The sequence below is a fragment of the Gekko japonicus genome, unplaced genomic scaffold, assembly GCF_001447785.1.
Source record: "Gekko japonicus isolate JY-2015 unplaced genomic scaffold, Gekko_japonicus_V1.1 scaffold82, whole genome shotgun sequence".
NCBI classification, from domain to species: Eukaryota; Metazoa; Chordata; class Lepidosauria; order Squamata; family Gekkonidae; genus Gekko; species Gekko japonicus.
Genome location: NW_015174846.1, coordinates 2,073,085 through 2,084,602, shown reverse-complemented (window position 1 = coordinate 2,084,602; position 11,518 = coordinate 2,073,085). Strand labels below are relative to the sequence as shown.

Sequence of the window (11,518 nt, the reverse complement as noted above, 5' to 3'; positions counted from 1 at the left end):
ATGGGTACCCACCCTTAGTAGGGTGGGGGGCACCCTCCTCCGCCCATGGAGGTGTGTGGAGAGGCAGCGGCGTTGGCAAAAATGGCGGCGATGGCGATGGCGAGAACAACGGCAGCAGCGGAGCAGCGGCAGCGGTGATTGGAGGAGGCGGCGCAACACTGAGAGGCAGCAAGCGGCGGCAGCAGAGCCAGACTGATCCCTGGTGGCCAGCAGCGAAAGAACAAGGTGGCTGCCGTCAACAGAGGTTGGAGTCGCAGCGACGTCATCCGGAGGCGCGCGGAGCCGGAAAGGACATGATCGGGCCGAGGACGACGTCGCCGGCGATCCACACACACCCGCCTGTCTGCCGAGCACCGGACATCGTATATAGCCAGAAGAAGCCGAGCCGGGAAAAAAGCCTTCACCAGGGTGCTGGTAGGGAACTCCCCCCCCCCCTTGTACCAATGTGTGGCCATAGTTAGGATTGAGATAGGTGATTAGCACCCAAGAATTGTAAACCGCCCAGAGACCCCTACGGGGGTTAGGGCGGTATATCAAGTCGAAGGATAAATTAAAAAAAAAAAATAGAAGGGGCTCATTGGGAAACTGTAATTAGTGAGAGGTCAGAGACAGATTTATTAACAATTAGAGACTTCTGCCTCAGATTATCGAGGCCTTCTCTAATCCTGCATCAGCAATATCAAGCCTGAAGTAGAATTAGAGCGCAAAATGAGATTTCACATGCTTCTGGCTCATGTCGGAGTTACAGGCTACCAACTACAAATTGACAGAAATGTAAACCAGACAAAAGCCTGTAGCCGTGAAGGTCACTGGCAAGACTAGAGTAAGATATTTGCTGGGACTCTGTTAACACTTTTCTGTGTCAGCCACACCAGTGCATTGTTTGATTGCTTTGAGGCAATTTTTCTTCAGAAAGTGGCATTTTTTAAATAACTGAATTAATTTTTTTTAAGGAAAGAAGCCATTCAACTGCCACTCAGTAGTACAAATATCACAGTAAGCAGTGTACCGAGTCCTACAACTGCCTTGAGCACCTGCTTTTTATACAGCCACTTTATTTCACTCACCACAAAAAATCATCATTGCTTTATGATCTGCTTTATAGCCATCTGGAGCAAATATCCTCAGTCCCACATAAAATCTGATAGTTAGAGAGACCTTGGTCTTTCTCCTGGAACATGGGGTGGGTGCAACATTGGGGGAAAACCACAGGTAACATGTCAAAGAGCCAACTATGGCTCCACAGCTACAGAATGGGCATCACTGCTGTGTATATTAAGAGCAAGAGGAAACAACCTGCACTGTATCCAAGACGTTTAAGAAGCAGATATTTCAACATGACTAAACTTAAGTATACAGAGGAAATGGCACCATTTCAAAACATTTCACCATATTTTTGCCTTGGATAACATTTCATTTCCCCATGACAGATGTCTTTATAACCAAACTAGCAATAACTGGAGGTACGAAGGCTCGGGGCGGGAGAGAAATGCAAATAAATAAATAAATAAATAAATCTCCTTTCTTCTCCGACAAGGATTTTTTTCCCCAATTGTCACTATGGAAATTTGGAGGTTCGGGGGGGGGGGTCCTACTATTTAGTCCTATTATTTCATTTTCTTTCATAACAAGTGAAATGCTTTCTAAAGCAAGGTTTTATTCAGACAAAATGTATAACAGGATACTCTAAGCAATCTAATAGCACTGAAAGCTAGGGTTCATCTTTGCTTCTTATACAGCCGAGTCAACTTTAAGCTTGGGAAATCGTACCTGCTAAAGACCAGTCAAGAAGAAGAAAGAAGAAGAAGGAAGAAGAAAGAGGAGGAGGACAGTTGGTTTTATACCTCATCCTTCACTACCGGAAAGAGTCTTGGAGCGGCTTACAATCACCTTCACTTCCTTTTTTTGAGAAATTTACTACCTTGCTGGATCAGGGGAATGCTGTGGACATAGTGTATCTTGATTTCAAGTAAGGCTTTTGATAAGGTTCCACATAATATTCTTGTTGACAAATTGGTAAAATGTGGTTTGGATCCTATGACTGTTAGGTGGATCTGTAACTGGCTGACAGATCGCACCCAAAGATTGCTTGTTAATGGTTCCTCATCCTCTTGGAGAGGAGTAAAAAGTGGAGTGCCACAAGGATCTGTCCTGGTACCTGTTTTGTTCAACATCTTTATCAATGATTTGGATGAAGGAATAGCGGAAATGCTTATTAAATGTGCAGGTGATAGTAAATTGGGAGGGGTAGCAAATACAGTAGAAGACAGAGTCAGGATACAGGATGATACTGACAGGATGGAAAACTGGGATAAAACAAATAAAATGAATTTCAAGTTCTACATTTAGGTATGAAAAATCAAATGCATCATTACAGGATGGAGGAGACTTGTCTTGGCAGTAGCATGTGCAAAAAGGATCTAGGGGTCTTAGTAGACCATACACTGAACATGAGTCAGCAGTGTGATGTGGTTGCTAAAAAGGCAAAAGCGATTTTGGGCTGTATCAACATCATGTGAAGAGATGGTATCACTTTACTATGCTCTGGTTAGACCTCACCTAGAGTATTGTGTTCAGTTTTGGGCACCACAATTTAAGTAATATATAGACAAGCTGGAACGTGTAGGGTGGAGGACAACGAAGATGGTGAGGGGTCTGGAGGGGTCTGGAGACCAAGTCCTATGAGGAAAGGTTGAAGGAGCTGGGTATGTTTAGCCTGGAGAACAGACGACTAAGAGGTGATATAATCACCATCTTCAAGTACTTGAAGAGCTGTCATATAGAGGATGGTATGGAGTTGTTTTCTGTTGCCCCAGAAGGTCAGATCAGAACCAACGGGTTGAAATTAAGCCAGAAGAGTTTTCGGCTAAACATTAGGAAGAACTTCCTGACAGTTCCTCGGGAGGTAATGGGCTCTCCTTCTTTGGAGGTTTTCAAGAGAGGCTAGATGGCTGACAGCAATGTGGATTCTGTGAACTTAGGCAGATCATAAGAGGGAGGCCAGGAAGGGTTGCCTCAGTGCTTAGTTCTTGTTGCCCTTTCTTACACGCCCAGGGAAATGCTGATCTCCACTTTGGGGTCAGTAAGCAATTTTTCTCCAGGACCGATTTCACACAAGAGCTGCACCGCGGTCGCGCCTCCCTTTGCCCCACTTCTATTAGTCAATTTCCCACTCGAACCCACGTGGCTGCATTTTGCCCCACGGCTTCACCCGATTTTCCCCGCAGTTTTGTGATCCTCAAAAAACAGGTTCACGAAACCATGGGGAAAATCGGGCAAAGCCGCGGGTCAAAATGCAGCTGCGCAGCTTCAAGTGGGAAATTGACCAATAGAAGCAGGGCAAAGGGAGACGTGACCGTGGCGCAGCTTTTGTGTGAAATCAGTTCAGGAGATCCTGGAGGGTTTTTGTCATCTTCTCAGTGTGGAACAGTGGTCACTGGGTGTGTGGAGGGGAAGGTATTTGTGTATTTCCTGCATTGTGTAGGGGGTTGGACTAGATGACCATGGAGGCCCCTTCCAACTCTATGATTCCTCTCACCACTACAGACACACTGTGAGGTAGGTGGGGCTGAGAGAGCCCTGAGAGAACTGTGACTGACTCAAGGTCACCCAGGTGGCTTCATGTGGAGGAGTGGGGAATCAAACACCGTTTTCCAGATTAGACTCCTGCCATTCTTAACCACCAAAGTTCAGGATTTATACCGATTCAAGTTAAAAAGGTATAGGATTGTTTAAAAATTAATTTAACAAAGTTGTGCTCTGTGTGTGAGAGACTACGTAAACACACATGTGTGTGTATTCCCTAGCTTCAGTTATGTTACTTTGCAGTCTCAGATGACACAGTTTTGAAAAACAGAAATGTGTGTGAACCAGTCCACTGAAATGCTACACACAGCAGATGTTTGCAAAAGTTAACAAAACTACTTCAAAAAGTGTCAATAACCTCTCTTTCTGACCAAGGAAACCTATCTTTTCTCTTGCAAGACGTAAATTTAATCAGCCGGCATACATTTCGTAGCACTCAAAGCCATCTGTGACTAAATATCAACTTCTAACAGAGGAAATGGGCAAAATGCTAATCTTTTGTGAAAAGCAATCTCTAGCTGCAACAACCCTATTTGGATCAGCAGACAGAATTAACATACAGGAGGCTCTCTCTATGGAAAAACAACCAAAATCGCTATTAACCACTTGATCTCTACAGGCAAGCTCTTCAAAAGAAAGATTTTTAGATAGTCAGATGCTCCTGGAACGTTCACAAGCAGGTTACAACATATTTACCCCCCCCCCCCATCTCTAACATCTGACAAGATGTGTTTCCTGAAAATAGAGGTTCTACTCTTATCCATCATAAGAACATAAGAGACACCAATGTTGGATCAGGCCAAAGGCCCATCCAGTCCAACACTCTGTATCACACAGTGGCCAAAAATACCAGGTGCCATCAGGAGGTCCACCAGTGGGACCAGGACATTAGAAGCCCTCCCACTGTTGATAATAAACCTATTCATGGGTGATACTTCATTTTAAAAGAGGGGGAAAGTCATTCCAAAAGTCAATGAGGTACTATATAAAGAACTACATCCTCTGAAGGACCTGGCACTTTCTCCCATTCATGCTCTACAGTTATAAGAAAGAGAACACAGAGAAACATCTCCTGTCTTCATGTCTACTGGCTTTATGAGTTCTTGTCGCGCTTGCTGCTGTTATTCTAGTCCTCTTCGTTCAAGTTTTAAAATGACCCTGCGTGAACCTCTCGTGGGCATCAGAAGCAACATAGGAACAGGGTGATCCAGGCTCTTGGGAATGTTTAGACCAGCGCCAGCACCAACTGGTACAAAATTAAAAATAGCTTACACAGAAAACTGGCAATGCAGCCAGGATGACCTGATGAACTGTCTGTCCCTTTCTGCCCAGTCACTGTGGCCATAGAGAAAGCAAACTTATGGCAAAGAAGCCACAAAAGAAGAAAAACCACTAGGCTTGAGACAGAACTAGGCTATTTTGTGTTCATATTCACACACACTTGCTATTCACACACACTTGCGAATAGCAAGGTTACCCAAACTATTACTGAATGGAAAATTCTTGAGGTACAACATTTGCATAGTAGGCAAAATATGTGAAACAATCCAATGTGCACCAAAGCAAATTCCAAATTTTAAAAATCCAAAGAACTCATTAAAGCTGTTCTTTCCATGGGTGAGGGCAAACAGAGGTGAACAAGCTTTCTGCAGTAATCCCAGAGACTGTTACCAGATCCCATTTTAGAAGATCATCTCAAGGGATTAGGGGGAGGAATCTAAGAGAAAGGATATCAGCCTTTGATAAAACGTCACCATAAATTGTTTCACAGGCATCGATACAGAGCAAAATAAGCCCAATGGCCTTTTGATACTAAATACGAGATCACTGTTAGCTTGGGAGACCTGTGCCATTAGGAAGAGAGTAGATAGGTTAACTGGAAGAGGGGTTTATACTCGAGGCAATAACTGCTCTACAGCAGAAATGGGCAACACAGAGAAGGCGTGTCACCTCCGTTAACTTTTGAACTTTGCTCAAACTGTGGTTTGTCATTAAAATCCTAAAATCCACAGGATTTATCTTTAGGTTTCTTGTCTTCTAACTCAAACAGAAGGTTAAAGAATGCAATGGCAAAACTCTTAAAAATTACAGAACACCAACCACAGATTAACTAGAGTCATAACCGTGAAGTTCAATAGCATTTTAATAAAACTTTAAGTGGGATAATAGGCCACTTTCTTGAAACCTAAGGAAATGGACATGTGTGTCCAAAGGGTGGTCCTAAACCTGTATTTCCTTATCCTATATCAGCACTATTTACTCCAATGGATCCTGTAATAGAAATTGTGCATGGAGTAAATGCATAGAGAGAACCTGTTCTCCCTCACCCATCCTGAGGCCAGAAGAAGAGTAGGTTTTTATACCCCACTTTTTTCTACCTTAAGAAGTCTCAAATCAGCTTACAATCGCCTTGCCTTCCTCTCCCCACGACAGGCACCTCGTAAGGGAGGTGGGGCTGAGAGAAGTCTGAGAGAACTATGACTAGTCCAAGGTCACCCAGCAGGTTTAATGCGGAGGAGTGGGCACCTTTGGTGCCACGCCAGAGGTTAGGAGTCTGGGAGTGCTCCTAGACGCCTCCTTAACAATGGAGGCCCAGGTAGCAACCACTGCCAAGGCAGCCTTTTATCACCTTCGGCTGATCAGGCAGTTGGTTCCCTTCCTCGAATGCAACGACTTGGCAACAGTGATCCATGCAATGGTCACCTTGAGACTTGACTACTGTAATGCTCTCTACATGGGGCTGCCCTTGTCTCAAATCCAGAAGCTGCAGCTGGTGCAAAATGCTGCGGCCAGGCTGTTGATGGGCCTCCCAATTCGGGAGCACATCCAGCCTGTGCTCAAGGCACTGCACTGGCTGCCAATAGCATACTGAATTCGTTTCAAGGTGCTGGTTCTTACCTTTAAAGCCCTTTATGGTCAGGGACCTACATACCTGTGGGACCACCTTTCCCCACATGTTCCCCAGAGAGCACTGTGGTCAGGGGCCCAGAATCGACTGGCCCTCCTGAGTCTCAAGGAGGCCAGTTTGGTGACAACCAGGGTGCGGGCCTTCTCGGTGGCGGCTCCATCCTGGTGGAACGAGCTCCCAGAAGAGACCAGGGCCCTGCGGAACCTCAGTTCCACAGGGCCCGTAAAACAGAGCTCTTCCGCCAGGCTTTTGGAGCCGCTGCCACCTCTAACAACTAGGATAAGAGGCCCTGTTGCCTCTGGAATTTATATCGACAGCCTGTCCAGTCGCCTGAAAGACATCTAAAAGACATCTCCAGAAGACCTGCCAGCTATGGGGAGAGAGAGCTGATGGTAGCCATCACAAACTCAACAACAGCATAACGAGCACTTATTATGGAATTGTGAATCGGTTTTAATACTGCTTTATTTATTTATTTATTTATTAATTATTTAGATTTCTATCCCGCCCTCCCCACAGGCTCAGGGCGGCTAACAGGGCATAATGCCAGATAAAACAATAAAACAATACAAAATGTTAAATTACACATAGACAAATAACAAACAGTTAAATAACATCCTAAAACAATTTTGGTGCTCCTCTATTCGCTTCCAGATGTTAAGATTTTTAAAAGCAGGATGGCGTTCTCAGTAACATAGCTAGACAACTACGGCAGTGCATATCCCACTGCCCTACTGTCCCCTAAAAGACGTCCCGTTCCCTCCGATGATGCCCACATCAAGACGGCAATATGCGGAACTCCTTGGGCGTTGGTGGAACAGTGTGTTAAACAGTTTTAAATGGTTTATTGTACTATTTTAAATGGTTTTTTTTAGATTTTATGTAAGCCACCCTGAGCTGGCCTTGACTGGGAGAGCGGGGTACAAATTTGAAGAATGAATAAATAAATCAAACCTGGTTCTCCAGATTAGAGTCTGCTGCTCTTAGCCACCACACCACCCGGGCTCTCAAAGAAGCTGATAAGTGATAGACTCAGGATGGACAGCAGAAGTATTCCGTTAGTAATAAAATTGTGGAATTCACTGCCAGTGAACATAGCCATCACTTCATGGCCATTGCTAAAAGGGGATTAGACAGATTCATGGAAGACAGTTCCACCTATAGCTACTAGCCATGATAACTGAAGGGAACCTCCATATTCAGAGGCAGTAAACCTCTGAATACCAGTACTAGGAGGAAACATCACGGGAAGGTCTTGTCCTCTATGCCCTGTTTGCTAGTCCTCCATGGTAACTGGGTGGCCACTGTGTGACACTGGATGCTGGATTAGATGGACTACGGTTCTGATTCAGTAAGGCTATTTTTATGATGTGTACTTAAATACGGCATTCTGTCTTTTCTGACCACTCTACTGAAGTAGCCATGTCAGCATGTCGCAGCAAAACACAACAGCCCGCATGGGAGACCCAGGTTCAGTTGTCCCACTCCGCCATCAAGTTCATTGGGTGACCTTGGGCCAGTCACTCTCTCATCCTAACTCACCTCACAGGGGGTTCTGAGGATAAAATGGAGGAGGGCAGAAAGATGTTCACCCTTGTAGCTTCTTTAGAGGCAGTGTGGGATAAGAATGTACCAAATAAAAAGTGAAAACTCAGACCATACAGGACATTAAAGATCAACACCAGCATTTTGATTGGTTCTGAAGCAAATATGGCAGCCATAATAAGGCTTGGAAAATTGGCATGATGTACGGGGACGGCAAAGGATGAGATGGCATGATGTACGGGGACGGCAAAGGATGAGACGGGGACGGCAAAGGATTAGACAGTGTCATTGATGCAACAATGAAATTAAGCCAACTTCAGAGGACGGCGGAAGACTGGAGGGCCTGGCGAGAGATGGTCCATGGGGTCGTGAAGAGTCAGACTCGACTGTGCGACTGAACAACAACAACTTCCTATAGGATGTCACACCTGCTCCCAGTTTAGTTGCCCCCTTTTGAGCCAGTTAAAAGTTTCCAAAGCAGCTCAAAATACAGTACATTGCAATAGTCCAACTAAGACGTGACCAGAGCCTGGACAACTGTGGCCAAATCCTACTGCTTAAGGTAGGGCTGCAGTTGGTGAGCCAGTCAGAACTCGCCAAAAACAAATCTGAGCCCCCATCTTCATCTTGGATTGAAAAGCACCAACAACTGCATACTTCCTCTTTAAAAAGAAGTGTTACCCCATTCAGAACAGGTAGATGATTCCATCCCCTTCTGGTCTTCCTATCAACCAACAGCACTTTGGTCTTATCTTGATGGCGCTTCACTTTGTTGCCCCTCAGCCAACCAATCACCCCTTCCAAGCCCGACTTCATTCATTTCCGTAACTAGTACCAATATCACACCTGCAGATTAAAGTTACTTTTTTCTGTTCTGATAAAGTTAATGCTTTAAAAATACTCCAAGTCTCTAACTAATGAAAATCCCAATCCTCCACCACTGTTAAAAAAAAAAAAAAATCTCTACACCCATGTGCATCTTTATGGTAAAACTACACATACACACAGCAGGGTTCCCACAGCAAATGCTTTTGAAACTGATAGTATAAACCAGTGTATTATGAAAGAGAAAAGCAACACTGAAGGCTGTACAGAATTACTCAATTCTACAGTGGTTCCTAAATATTTCTTAAGACCACAATCAAAAAAGGTCAGAAGTTAACTAGAGAATCTCCGTATTTTGCAAGCATTACGGTAATGAGACCACTCATTAACTGTAATGCTTCCGAAATATCAGGATTCTCTAGCTGAAAATACCCTATTACGAAACAATAAGCTGTGAAGTTTCCAGCAACAGTGCTCAAATTGGACAATGAAAACAGCCTGAAAGTGTTTTAATGGTGGAAGAAACAGTTTTATCTTATCATGCAGGTTACACTGTCAATATAGATACTGATAAACAAGGGGGAAAGCTTGATTAAAGTTTAACCCACAGATGGTTAACTTTCAAAGAAAGTGGGACTAAAAGCTTCATTTGCCCTTTCACACTACAAAGTAAGCACCCAAATCCCTCTGCTATTTTGACTGCGGTAATTGCTACGTTGATACCGGTAATGCAGAACAGGTACGATGATAACTGTTCCACACTGAACTATCACCCATTGGTGTGGAATCAACACCCTGATGACATGGACTTGGATTTCATCAAAAAATTATGTGGAGAGAAGGATTTCCTTCCGCAAAACATTACTTCCCTGCCTCCCACATTGCCCTCCAGAATATTGCTCCTGGGGATGGGGGACACCCGGACACAGGTTGGAGGAGGGGAGGTCTGCCACGGGCTGGGAGGGAATTAGCAAAAAATCGCTCCATCTTTCCATCCACAGAAATTTTAGGTGGGCTCCAACCTGTGGATTGTCACAATCTATGCTCTGACATAAATATTTTTTCATGCACCACTTTCCCCACTATCCATACCATGCCTACTACCCCTCTGCATATCACACCTAATACAATCACACCTGCTATTATCATTTACCTGCCATTGTCATTTGCCTACTACTGTCGTTTGACTTCTGAAATCACTCCACTCTCCAAGATATAAGGATAGACGGACTCACATTCTAGCTGTATCTGAAGAAGTATGAAAGCTCATACCTTGCCACAAATTTTGTTAGTCTTTAAGGTGCTACTGGACTCTTGCTGTTTTCTATTTCCATACCATGGCTTGGAGATCAAGAAAAGCACTCCAACCTTCTGTTCTCTCTCTTCTATCCTACACAAATTCTTACAGACTTTTTATGGTTTTCTTTAACTAGAATTTATTGTGGCATCTGCATCTACAGTTAAGAGTTAGTTAAAATAGACTGAAAACCACCATCTTCCTTGGTTACTCTTTTAACTATAATGATTCCAAATTTAGACAGCATGGCAATCTATGGCATAGCAAGACATAGAAGGGAGGTGGAGTCTGCACACGGTGAGAGAGGGAAAGCATGCAAACCATGGCAAATTCCTAAATTAGGCTTTGAAGATCAGAAATCTTATGTCCCAGGTGAGTCTCTGAGACATCTGTGGGTTGAATGTTAGTGACTGTATCTTCCCATTCCAAACTCCAAAACATTATCTAGGCACCACATACAAATTGCAAGGAATGTACAAAAGCATTTCTAATGATTGTCCTCCATGATTTAGAACCTCCTTACTCTAAACTCTAGATATCTGCCAAAGCCCAAGGAATCTCCTTCAGTTAAGTATAATAAGAGAAAATAGAATCAAGTCAAACTTCATTACACAACATGCTGTCTTCTACAGGAGTAGACCAGGCCTGGAAAACGGGTCTACCCACCCCAGTCCACTCTACTGGTAGACCTGGCCTCCAGAGAACTGGTCTCCCCACTCCTTTCCACTATATTGGTAGACCTGGCCTCTGGAGAACAGATCTACTCACCCCAGTCCACTATATTTGCACACCTGGCCTTGGACCATAGCCCTGCGCTGACACTTAGAAAACATAGCAGCACTTGGGAGGGGGGGACTCTTGCAGTCTACTTTGATGTGTTTTTTGGGGGGGTTAGTGAAATATGAGAACCAGCATTACAGGTGAAGTACAACAGAAGTGGAACAATCACTGTCAGAACCCTGCATAACCTAACAAACAGGAAGTTGCTTAAATGTTATCAACCTGCCCAAACTAATTTATTCAAATATTTATATCCCACTTTCCCATATGACTCAAGGAAGCTTACAAATCATACTGAAAAGCATAATAGGGGTGTGCACAAAAATTATTTTCTTCTAGCTCAATTATTGCCTCTGGGGACCATTATAGTCAATGGCCCCATAGGCTATAACGGAGAATTGATTCGGGGTATCTGGGGCTCAGAGGGGCCTGTTTTTTGTGGTAGAGGCAGGGGTCATTTCCTGCTGGAGCGCACAGGAGCGGAACTCCGACAGTAAGGAGCTCAGGGGGCGGGCACATGCTACAAGCCCCGCCCCTGCTCCCAGCAGCCCTCAGTTAGGCCACGATGAGCAAGAAGC

General features: G+C 44.3%; 1 protein-coding gene across 1 annotated transcript in view; it reads right to left on the bottom strand.

Annotated features, from left to right (window-relative positions):
- Nucleotides 1-11,518, bottom strand: part of OXCT1 (3-oxoacid CoA-transferase 1) — an 85,576-nt gene that overhangs the window by 56,257 nt on the left and 17,801 nt on the right. The window lies entirely within an intron of this gene.